This window comes from Neolamprologus brichardi, unplaced genomic scaffold (assembly GCF_056152115.1).
Source record: "Neolamprologus brichardi isolate AB-2024 unplaced genomic scaffold, ASM5615211v1 NODE_ptg000033l+_length_6344489_cov_1, whole genome shotgun sequence".
Classification (NCBI taxonomy): domain Eukaryota; kingdom Metazoa; phylum Chordata; class Actinopteri; order Cichliformes; family Cichlidae; genus Neolamprologus; species Neolamprologus brichardi.
In genome coordinates, this window is record NW_028270137.1 from 6,123,025 (window position 1) to 6,136,392 (window position 13,368).

Here is a 13,368-nt window from a genome sequence, read left to right on the forward strand (position 1 = left end):
CAAAAACGCTTTATTTCGTCAAGACAGTGCGTTTCCTACGATTACATGCATTTGAATGGGGAACTCGCCCGAAACAAAGTATAGGTTTTCATTATGTGAATAACTTGAAAATCTTAGCTCAAACAGCTTCAAAACCTGTTTGCCCAGCACGGGGATCTTGAACTGTATAAGATAACGCATTAAATATGTGTGTCTGAGTCGTCTATCAAAACTTACAGCTATTTATATGAAGTTGTACAAAAACGCTTTATTTCGTCAAGACAGTGCGTTTCCTACGATTACATGCATTTGAATGGGGAACTCGCCCGAAACAAAGTATAGGTTTTCATTATGTGAATAACTTGAAAATCTTAGCTCAAACAGCTTCAAAACCTGTTTGCCCAGCACGGGGATCTTGAACTGTATAAGATAACGCCTTAAATATGTGTGTCTGAGTCGTCTATCAAAACTTACAGCTATTTATATGAAGTTGTAAAAAAAAGCTTGATTTCGTCAAGACAGTGCGTTTCCTATGAATACATGCATTTGAATGGGGAACTCGCCCGAAACAAAGTATAGGTTTTCATTATGTGAATAACTTGAAAATCTTAGCTCAAACAGCTTCAAAACCTGTTTGCCCAGCACGGGGATCTTGAACTGTATAAGATAACGCCTTAAATATGTGTGTATGCTTCTTCTATCAAGACTTACAGCTATTTATATGAAGTTGTACAAAAACGCTTTATTTCGTCAAGACAGTGCGTTTCCTACGATTACATGCATTTGAATGGGGAACTCGCCCGAAACAAAGTATAGGTTTTCATTATGTGAATAACTTGAAAATCTTAGCTCAAACAGCTTCAAAACCTGTTTGCCCAGCACGGGGATCTTGAACTGTATAAGATAACGCCTTAAATATGTGTGTATGCTTCTTCTATCAAGACTTACAGCTATTTATATGAAGTTGTACAAAAACGCTTTATTTCGTCAAGACAGTGCGTTTCCTACGATTACATGTATTTGAATGGGGAACTCGCCCGAAACAAAGTATAGGTTTTCATTATGTGAATAACTTGAAAATCTGAGCTCAAACAGCTTCAAAACCTGTTTGCCCAGCACGGGGATCTTGAACTGTATAAGATAACGCCGTAAATATGTGTGTATGCTTCTTCTATCAAGACTTACAGCTATTTATATGAAGTTGTACAAAAACGCTTTATTCGTCAAGACAGTGCGTTTCCTACGATTACATGCATTTGAATGGGGAACTCGCCCGAAACAAAGTATAGGTTTTCATTATGTGAATAACTTGAAAATCTTAGCTCAAACAGCTTCAAAACCTGTTTGCCCAGCACGGGGATCTTGAACTGTATAAGATAACGCCTTAAATATGTGTGTATGCTTCTTCTATCAAGACTTACAGCTATTTATATGAAGTTGTACAAAAACGCTTTATTTCGTCAAGACAGTGCGTTTCCTACGATTACATGCATTTGAATGGGGAACTCGCCCGAAACAAAGTATAGGTTTTCATTATGTGAATAACTTGAAAATCTTAGCTCAAACAGCTTCAAAACCTGTTTGCCCAGCACGGGGATCTTGAACTGTATAAGATAACGCCTTAAATATGTGTGTATGCTTCTTCTATCAAGACTTACAGCTATTTATATGAAGTTGTACAAAAACGCTTTATTTCGTCAAGACAGTGCGTTTCCTACGATTACATGCATTTGAATGGGGAACTCGCCCGAAACAAAGTATAGGTTTTCATTATGTGAATAACTTGAAAATCTTAGCTCAAACAGCTTCAAAACCTGTTTGCCCAGCACGGGGATCTTGAACTGTATAAGATAACGCCTTAAATATGTGTGTCTGAGTCGTCTATCAAAACTTACAGCTATTTATATGAAGTTGTACAAAAACGCTTTATTTCGTCAAGACAGTGCGTTTCCTACGATTACATGCATTTGAATGGGGAACTCGCCCGAAACAAAGTATAGGTTTTCATTATGTGAATAACTTGAAAATCTTAGCTCAAACAGCTTCAAAACCTGTTTGCCCAGCACGGGGATCTTGAACTGTATAAGATAACGCCTTAAATATGTGTGTCTGAGTCGTCTATCAAAACTTACAGCTATTTATATGAAGTTGTACAAAAACGCTTGATTTCGTCAAGACAGTGCGTTTCCTATGAATACATGCATTTGAATGGGGAACTCGCCCGAAACAAAGTATAGGTTTTCATTATGTGAATAACTTGAAAATCTTAGCTCAAACAGCTTCAAAACCTGTTTGCCCAGCACGGGGATCTTGAACTGTATAAGATAACGCCTTAAATATGTGTGTCTGAGTCGTCTATCAAAACTTACAGCTATTTATATGAAGTTGTACAAAAACGCTTGATTTCGTCAAGACAGTGCGTTTCCTATGAATACATGCATTTGAATGGGGAACTCGCCCGAAACAAAGTATAGGTTTTCATTATGTGAATAACTTGAAAATCTTAGCTCAAACAGCTTCAAAACCTGTTTGCCCAGCACGGGGATCTTGAACTGTATAAGATAACGCCTTAAATATGTGTGTATGCTTCTTCTATCAAGACTTACAGCTATTTATATGAAGTTGTACAAAAACGCTTTATTTCGTCAAGACAGTGCGTTTCCTACGATTACATGCATTTGAATGGGGAACTCGCCCGAAACAAAGTATAGGTTTTCATTATGTGAATAACTTGAAAATCTTAGCTCAAACAGCTTCAAAACCTGTTTGCCCAGCACGGGGATCTTGAACTGTATAAGATAACGCCTTAAATATGTGTGTATGCTTCTTCTATCAAGACTTACAGCTATTTATATGAAGTTGTACAAAAACGCTTTATTTCGTCAAGACAGTGCGTTTCCTACGATTACATGTATTTGAATGGGGAACTCGCCCGAAACAAAGTATAGGTTTTCATTATGTGAATAACTTGAAAATCTTAGCTCAAACAGCTTCAAAACCTGTTTGCCCAGCACGGGGATCTTGAACTGTATAAGATAACGCCGTAAATATGTGTGTATGCTTCTTCTATCAAGACTTACAGCTATTTATATGAAGTTGTACAAAAACGCTTTATTCGTCAAGACAGTGCGTTTCCTACGATTACATGCATTTGAATGGGGAACTCGCCCGAAACAAAGTATAGGTTTTCATTATGTGAATAACTTGAAAATCTTAGCTCAAACAGCTTCAAAACCTGTTTGCCCAGCACGGGGATCTTGAACTGTATAAGATAACGCCTTAAATATGTGTGTATGCTTCTTCTATCAAGACTTACAGCTATTTATATGAAGTTGTACAAAAACGCTTTATTTCGTCAAGACAGTGCGTTTCCTACGATTACATGCATTTGAATGGGGAACTCGCCCGAAACAAAGTATAGGTTTTCATTATGTGAATAACTTGAAAATCTTAGCTCAAACAGCTTCAAAACCTGTTTGCCCAGCACGGGGATCTTGAACTGTATAAGATAACGCCTTAAATATGTGTGTATGCTTCTTCTATCAAGACTTACAGCTATTTATATGAAGTTGTACAAAAACGCTTTATTTCGTCAAGACAGTGCGTTTCCTACGATTACATGTATTTGAATGGGGAACTCGCCCGAAACAAAGTATAGGTTTTCATTATGTGAATAACTTGAAAATCTGAGCTCAAACAGCTTCAAAACCTGTTTGCCCAGCACGGGGATCTTGAACTGTATAAGATAACGCCGTAAATATGTGTGTATGCTTCTTCTATCAAGACTTACAGCTATTTATATGAAGTTGTACAAAAACGCTTTATTTCGTCAAGACAGTGCGTTTCCTACGATTACATGCATTTGAATGGGGAACTCGCCCGAAACAAAGTATAGGTTTTCATTATGTGAATAACTTGAAAATCTTAGCTCAAACAGCTTCAAAACCTGTTTGCCCAGCACGGGGATCTTGAACTGTATAAGATAACGCCTTAAATATGTGTGTCTGAGTCGTCTATCAAAACTTACAGCTATTTATATGAAGTTGTACAAAAACGCTTTATTTCGTCAAGACAGTGCGTTTCCTACGATTACATGCATTTGAATGGGGAACTCGCCCGAAACAAAGTATAGGTTTTCATTATGTGAATAACTTGAAAATCTTAGCTCAAACAGCTTCAAAACCTGTTTGCCCAGCACGGGGATCTTGAACTGTATAAGATAACGCCTTAAATATGTGTGTCTGAGTCGTCTATCAAAACTTACAGCTATTTATATGAAGTTGTACAAAAACGCTTGATTTCGTCAAGACAGTGCGTTTCCTATGAATACATGCATTTGAATGGGGAACTCGCCCGAAACAAAGTATAGGTTTTCATTATGTGAATAACTTGAAAATCTTAGCTCAAACAGCTTCAAAACCTGTTTGCCCAGCACGGGGATCTTGAACTGTATAAGATAACGCCTTAAATATGTGTGTCTGAGTCGTCTATCAAAACTTACAGCTATTTATATGAAGTTGTACAAAAACGCTTGATTTCGTCAAGACAGTGCGTTTCCTATGAATACATGCATTTGAATGGGGAACTCGCCCGAAACAAAGTATAGGTTTTCATTATGTGAATAACTTGAAAATCTTAGCTCAAACAGCTTCAAAACCTGTTTGCCCAGCACGGGGATCTTGAACTGTATAAGATAACGCCTTAAATATGTGTGTATGCTTCTTCTATCAAGACTTACAGCTATTTATATGAAGTTGTACAAAAACGCTTTATTTCGTCAAGACAGTGCGTTTCCTACGATTACATGCATTTGAATGGGGAACTCGCCCGAAACAAAGTATAGGTTTTCATTATGTGAATAACTTGAAAATCTTAGCTCAAACAGCTTCAAAACCTGTTTGCCCAGCACGGGGATCTTGAACTGTATAAGATAACGCCTTAAATATGTGTGTATGCTTCTTCTATCAAGACTTACAGCTATTTATATGAAGTTGTACAAAAACGCTTTATTTCGTCAAGACAGTGCGTTTCCTACGATTACATGTATTTGAATGGGGAACTCGCCCGAAACAAAGTATAGGTTTTCATTATGTGAATAACTTGAAAATCTGAGCTCAAACAGCTTCAAAACCTGTTTGCCCAGCACGGGGATCTTGAACTGTATAAGATAACGCCGTAAATATGTGTGTATGCTTCTTCTATCAAGACTTACAGCTATTTATATGAAGTTGTACAAAAACGCTTTATTTCGTCAAGACAGTGCGTTTCCTACGATTACATGCATTTGAATGGGGAACTCGCCCGAAACAAAGTATAGGTTTTCATTATGTGAATAACTTGAAAATCTTAGCTCAAACAGCTTCAAAACCTGTTTGCCCAGCACGGGGATCTTGAACTGTATAAGATAACGCCTTAAATATGTGTGTCTGAGTCGTCTATCAAAACTTACAGCTATTTATATGAAGTTGTACAAAAACGCTTTATTTCGTCAAGACAGTGCGTTTCCTACGATTACATGCATTTGAATGGGGAACTCGCCCGAAACAAAGTATAGGTTTTCATTATGTGAATAACTTGAAAATCTTAGCTCAAACAGCTTCAAAACCTGTTTGCCCAGCACGGGGATCTTGAACTGTATAAGATAACGCCTTAAATATGTGTGTCTGAGTCGTCTATCAAAACTTACAGCTATTTATATGAAGTTGTACAAAAACGCTTGATTTCGTCAAGACAGTGCGTTTCCTATGAATACATGCATTTGAATGGGGAACTCGCCCGAAACAAAGTATAGGTTTTCATTATGTGAATAACTTGAAAATCTTAGCTCAAACAGCTTCAAAACCTGTTTGCCCAGCACGGGGATCTTGAACTGTATAAGATAACGCCATAAATATGTGTGTCTGAGTCTTCTATCAAAAGTTACAGCTATTTATATGAAGTTGTACAAAAACGCTTTATTTCGTCAAGCCAGTGCGTTTCTTACGATTACATGCATTTGAATGGGGAGCTCGCCCGAAACAAAGTATAGGTTTTCATTATGTGAATAACTTGAAAATCTTAGTTCAAACAGCTGCAAAAGCTGTTTGCCCATCACAGGGATATTGATTTCTCTGAGATAAAGCCACAAATATGTGTGTCTGAGTCTTCTATCAAAAGTTACAGCTATTTATATGAAGTTGTACAAAAACGCTTTATTTCGTCAAGCCAGTGCGTTTCTTACGATTACATGCATTTGAATGGGGAACTCGCCCGAAACAAAGTATAGGTTTTCATTATGTGAATAACTTGAAAATCTTAGCTCAAACAGCTTCAAAACCTGTTTGCCCAGCACGGGGATCTTGAACTGTATAAGATAACGCCTTAAATATGTGTGTATGCTTCTTCTATCAAGACTTACAGCTATTTATATGAAGTTGTACAAAAACGCTTTATTTCGTCAAGACAGTGCGTTTCCTACGATTACATGCATTTGAATGGGGAACTCGCCCGAAACAAAGTATAGGTTTTCATTATGTGAATAACTTGAAAATCTTAGCTCAAACAGCTTCAAAACCTGTTTGCCCAGCACGGGGATCTTGAACTGTATAAGATAACGCCTTAAATATGTGTGTCTGAGTCGTCTATCAAAACTTACAGCTATTTATATGAAGTTGTACAAAAACGCTTGATTTCGTCAAGACAGTGCGTTTCCTACGATTACATGCATTTGAATGGGGAACTCGCCCGAAACAAAGTATAGGTTTTCATTATGTGAATAACTTGAAAATCTTAGCTCAAACAGCTTCAAAACCTGTTTGCCCAGCACGGGGATCTTGAACTGTATAAGATAACGCCTTAAATATGTGTGTCTGAGTCGTCTATCAAAACTTACAGCTATTTATATGAAGTTGTACAAAAACGCTTGATTTCGTCAAGACAGTGCGTTTCCTATGAATACATGCATTTGAATGGGGAACTCGCCCGAAACAAAGTATAGGTTTTCATTATGTGAATAACTTGAAAATCTTAGCTCAAACAGCTTCAAAACCTGTTTGCCCAGCACGGGGATCTTGAACTGTATAAGATAACGCCTTAAATATGTGTGTATGCTTCTTCTATCAAGACTTACAGCTATTTATATGAAGTTGTACAAAAACGCTTTATTTCGTCAAGACAGTGCGTTTCCTACGATTACATGCATTTGAATGGGGAACTCGCCCGAAACAAAGTATAGGTTTTCATTATGTGAATAACTTGAAAATCTTAGCTCAAACAGCTTCAAAACCTGTTTGCCCAGCACGGGGATCTTGAACTGTATAAGATAACGCCTTAAATATGTGTGTCTGAGTCGTCTATCAAAACTTACAGCTATTTATATGAAGTTGTACAAAAACGCTTTATTTCGTCAAGACAGTGCGTTTCCTACGATTACATGCATTTGAATGGGGAACTCGCCCGAAACAAAGTATAGGTTTTCATTATGTGAATAACTTGAAAATCTTAGCTCAAACAGCTTCAAAACCTGTTTGCCCAGCACGGGGATCTTGAACTGTATAAGATAACGCCTTAAATATGTGTGTATGCTTCTTCTATCAAGACTTACAGCTATTTATATGAAGTTGTACAAAAACGCTTTATTTCGTCAAGACAGTGCGTTTCCTACGATTACATGCATTTGAATGGGGAACTCGCCCGAAACAAAGTATAGGTTTTCATTATGTGAATAACTTGAAAATCTTAGCTCAAACAGCTTCAAAACCTGTTTGCCCAGCACGGGGATCTTGAACTGTATAAGATAACGCCTTAAATATGTGTGTATGCTTCTTCTATCAAGACTTACAGCTATTTATATGAAGTTGTACAAAAACGCTTTATTTCGTCAAGACAGTGCGTTTCCTACGATTACATGCATTTGAATGGGGAACTCGCCCGAAACAAAGTATAGGTTTTCATTATGTGAATAACTTGAAAATCTTAGCTCAAACAGCTTCAAAACCTGTTTGCCCGGCACGGGGATCTTGAACTGTATAAGATAACGCCTTAAATATGTGTGTATGCTTCTTCTATCAAGACTTACAGCTATTTATATGAAGTTGTACAAAAACGCTTTATTTCGTCAAGACAGTGCATTTCCTACGATTACATGCATTTGAATGGGGAACTCGCCCGAAACAAAGTATAGGTTTTCATTATGTGAATAACTTGAAAATCTTAGCTCAAACAGCTTCAAAACCTGTTTGCCCGGCACGGGGATCTTGAACTGTATAAGATAACGCCTTAAATATGTGTGTATGCTTCTTCTATCAAGACTTACAGCTATTTATATGAAGTTGTACAAAAACGCTTTATTTCGTCAAGACAGTGCGTTTCCTACGATTACATGCATTTGAATGGGGAACTCGCCCGAAACAATGTATAGGTTTTCATTATGTGAATAACTTGAAAATCTTAGCTCAAACAGCTTCAAAACCTGTTTGCCCAGCACGGGGATCTTGAACTGTATAAGATAACGCATTAAATATGTGTGTCTGAGTCGTCTATCAAAACTTACAGCTATTTATATGAAGTTGTACAAAAACGCTTGATTTCGTCAAGACAGTGCGTTTCCTACGATTACATGCATTTGAATGGGGAACTCGCCCGAAACAAAGTATAGGTTTTCATTATGTGAATAACTTGAAAATCTTAGCTCAAACAGCTTCAAAACCTGTTTGCCCAGCACGGGGATCTTGAACTGTATAAGATAACGCCTTAAATATGTGTGTCTGAGTCGTCTATCAAAACTTACAGCTATTTATATGAAGTTGTACAAAAACGCTTGATTTCGTCAAGACAGTGCGTTTCCTATGAATACATGCATTTGAATGGGGAACTCGCCCGAAACAAAGTATAGGTTTTCATTATGTGAATAACTTGAAAATCTTAGCTCAAACAGCTTCAAAACCTGTTTGCCCAGCACGGGGATCTTGAACTGTATAAGATAACGCCTTAAATATGTGTGTATGCTTCTTCTATCAAGACTTACAGCTATTTATATGAAGTTGTACAAAAACGCTTTATTTCGTCAAGACAGTGCGTTTCCTACGATTACATGCATTTGAATGGGGAACTCGCCCGAAACAAAGTATAGGTTTTCATTATGTGAATAACTTGAAAATCTTAGCTCAAACAGCTTCAAAACCTGTTTGCCCAGCACGGGGATCTTGAACTGTATAAGATAACGCCTTAAATATGTGTGTATGCTTCTTCTATCAAGACTTACAGCTATTTATATGAAGTTGTACAAAAACGCTTGATTTCGTCAAGACAGTGCGTTTCCTACGATTACATGCATTTGAATGGGGAACTCGCCCGAAACAAAGTATAGGTTTTCATTATGTGAATAACTTGAAAATCTTAGCTCAAACAGCTTCAAAACCTGTTTGCCCAGCACGGGGATCTTGAACTGTATAAGATAACGCCTTAAATATGTGTGTCTGAGTCGTCTATCAAAACTTACAGCTATTTATATGAAGTTGTACAAAAACGCTTGATTTCGTCAAGACAGTGCGTTTCCTATGAATACATGCATTTGAATGGGGAACTCGCCCGAAACAAAGTATAGGTTTTCATTATGTGAATAACTTGAAAATCTTAGCTCAAACAGCTTCAAAACCTGTTTGCCCAGCACGGGGATCTTGAACTGTATAAGATAACGCCTTAAATATGTGTGTATGCTTCTTCTATCAAGACTTACAGCTATTTATATGAAGTTGTACAAAAACGCTTTATTTCGTCAAGACAGTGCGTTTCCTACGATTACATGCATTTGAATGGGGAACTCGCCCGAAACAAAGTATAGGTTTTCATTATGTGAATAACTTGAAAATCTTAGCTCAAACAGCTTCAAAACCTGTTTGCCCAGCACGGGGATCTTGAACTGTATAAGATAACGCCTTAAATATGTGTGTATGCTTCTTCTATCAAGACTTACAGCTATTTATATGAAGTTGTACAAAAACGCTTGATTTCGTCAAGACAGTGCGTTTCCTACGATTACATGCATTTGAATGGGGAACTCGCCCGAAACAAAGTATAGGTTTTCATTATGTGAATAACTTGAAAATCTTAGCTCAAACAGCTTCAAAACCTGTTTGCCCGGCACGGGGATCTTGAACTGTATAAGATAACGCCTTAAATATGTGTGTATGCTTCTTCTATCAAGACTTACAGCTATTTATATGAAGTTGTACAAAAACGCTTTATTTCGTCAAGACAGTGCATTTCCTACGATTACATGCATTTGAATGGGGAACTCGCCCGAAACAAAGTATAGGTTTTCATTATGTGAATAACTTGAAAATCTTAGCTCAAACAGCTTCAAAACCTGTTTGCCCGGCACGGGGATCTTGAACTGTATAAGATAACGCCTTAAATATGTGTGTATGCTTCTTCTATCAAGACTTACAGCTATTTATATGAAGTTGTACAAAAACGCTTTATTTCGTCAAGACAGTGCGTTTCCTACGATTACATGCATTTGAATGGGGAACTCGCCCGAAACAAAGTATAGGTTTTAATTATGTGAATAACTTGAAAATCTTAGCTCAAACAGCTTCAAAACCTGTTTGCCCAGCACGGGGATCTTGAACTGTATAAGATAACGCCTTAAATATGTGTGTATGCTTCTTCTATCAAGACTTACAGCTATTTATATGAAGTTGTACAAAAACGCTTTATTTCGTCAAGACAGTGCGTTTCCTACGATTACATGCATTTGAATGGGGAACTCGCCCGAAACAAAGTATAGGTTTTCATTATGTGAATAACTTGAAAATCTTAGCTCAAACAGCTTCAAAACCTGTTTGCCCAGCACGGGGATCTTGAACTGTATAAGATAACGCCTTAAATATGTGTGTATGCTTCTTCTATCAAGACTTACAGCTATTTATATGAAGTTGTACAAAAACGCTTTATTTCGTCAAGACAGTGCGTTTCCTACGATTACATGCATTTGAATGGGGAACTCGCCCGAAACAAAGTATAGGTTTTCATTATGTGAATAACTTGAAAATCTTAGCTCAAACAGCTTCAAAACCTGTTTGCCCAGCACGGGGATCTTGAACTGTATAAGATAACGCATTAAATATGTGTGTCTGAGTCGTCTATCAAAACTTACAGCTATTTATATGAAGTTGTACAAAAACGCTTGATTTCGTCAAGACAGTGCGTTTCCTACGATTACATGCATTTGAATGGGGAACTCGCCCGAAACAAAGTATAGGTTTTCATTATGTGAATAACTTGAAAATCTTAGCTCAAACAGCTTCAAAACCTGTTTGCCCAGCACGGGGATCTTGAACTGTATAAGATAACGCCTTAAATATGTGTGTCTGAGTCGTCTATCAAAACTTACAGCTATTTATATGAAGTTGTACAAAAACGCTTGATTTCGTCAAGACAGTGCGTTTCCTATGAATACATGCATTTGAATGGGGAACTCGCCCGAAACAAAGTATAGGTTTTCATTATGTGAATAACTTGAAAATCTTAGCTCAAACAGCTTCAAAACCTGTTTGCCCAGCACGGGGATCTTGAACTGTATAAGATAACGCCTTAAATATGTGTGTATGCTTCTTCTATCAAGACTTACAGCTATTTATATGAAGTTGTACAAAAACGCTTTATTTCGTCAAGACAGTGCGTTTCCTACGATTACATGCATTTGAATGGGGAACTCGCCCGAAACAAAGTATAGGTTTTCATTATGTGAATAACTTGAAAATCTTAGCTCAAACAGCTTCAAAACCTGTTTGCCCAGCACGGGGATCTTGAACTGTATAAGATAACGCATTAAATATGTGTGTTTGAGTCGTCTATCAAAACTTACAGCTATTTATATGAAGTTGTACAAAAACGCTTGATTTCGTCAAGACAGTGCGTTTCCTACGATTACATGCATTTGAATGGGGAACTCGCCCGAAACAAAGTATAGGTTTTCATTATGTGAATAACTTGAAAATCTTAGCTCAAACAGCTTCAAAACCTGTTTGCCCAGCACGGGGATCTTGAACTGTATAAGATAACGCATTAAATATGTGTGTCTGAGTCGTCTATCAAAACTTACAGCTATTTATATGAAGTTGTACAAAAACGCTTGATTTCGTCAAGACAGTGCGTTTCCTATGAATACATGCATTTGAATGGGGAACTCGTCCGAAACAAAGTATAGGTTTTCATTATGTGAATAACTTGAAAATCTTAGCTCAAACAGCTTCAAAACCTGTTTGCCCAGCACGGGGATCTTGAACTGTATAAGATAACGCCTTAAATATGTGTGTATGCTTCTTCTATCAAGACTTACAGCTATTTATATGAAGTTGTACAAAAACGCTTTATTTCGTCAAGACAGTGCGTTTCCTACGATTACATGCATTTGAATGGGGAACTCGCCCGAAACAAAGTATAGGTTTTCATTATGTGAATAACTTGAAAATCTTAGCTCAAACAGCTTCAAAACCTGTTTGCCCAGCACGGGGATCTTGAACTGTATAAGATAACGCCTTAAATATGTGTGTATGCTTCTTCTATCAAGACTTACAGCTATTTATATGAAGTTGTACAAAAACGCTTTATTTCGTCAAGACAGTGCGTTTCCTACGATTACATGTATTTGAATGGGGAACTCGCCCGAAACAAAGTATAGGTTTTCATTATGTGAATAACTTGAAAATCTGAGCTCAAACAGCTTCAAAACCTGTTTGCCCAGCACGGGGATCTTGAACTGTATAAGATAACGCCGTAAATATGTGTGTATGCTTCTTCTATCAAGACTCACAGCTATTTATATGAAGTTGTACAAAAACGCTTTATTTCGTCAAGACAGTGCGTTTCCTACGATTACATGCATTTGAATGGGGAACTCGCCCGAAACAAAGTATAGGTTTTCATTATGTGAATAACTTGAAAATATTAGCTCAAACAGCTTCAAAACCTGTTTGCCCAGCACGGGGATCTTGAACTGTATAAGATAACACCGTAAATATGTGTGTATGCTTCTTCTATCAAGACTTACAGCTATTTATATGAAGTTGTACAAAAACGCTTTATTTCGTCAAGACAGTGCGTTTCCTACGATTACATGCATTTGAATGGGGAACTCGCCCGAAACAAAGTATAGGTTTTCATTATGTGAATAACTTGAAAATCTTAGCTCAAACAGCTTCAAAACCTGTTTGCCCAGCACGGGGATCTTGAACTGTATAAGATAACGCCTTAAATATGTGTGTCTGAGTCGTCTATCAAAACTTACAGCTATTTATATGAAGTTGTACAAAAACGCTTTATTTCGTCAAGACAGTGCGTTTCCTACGATTACATGCATTTGAATGGGGAACTCGCCCGAAACAAAGTATAGGTTTTCATTATGTG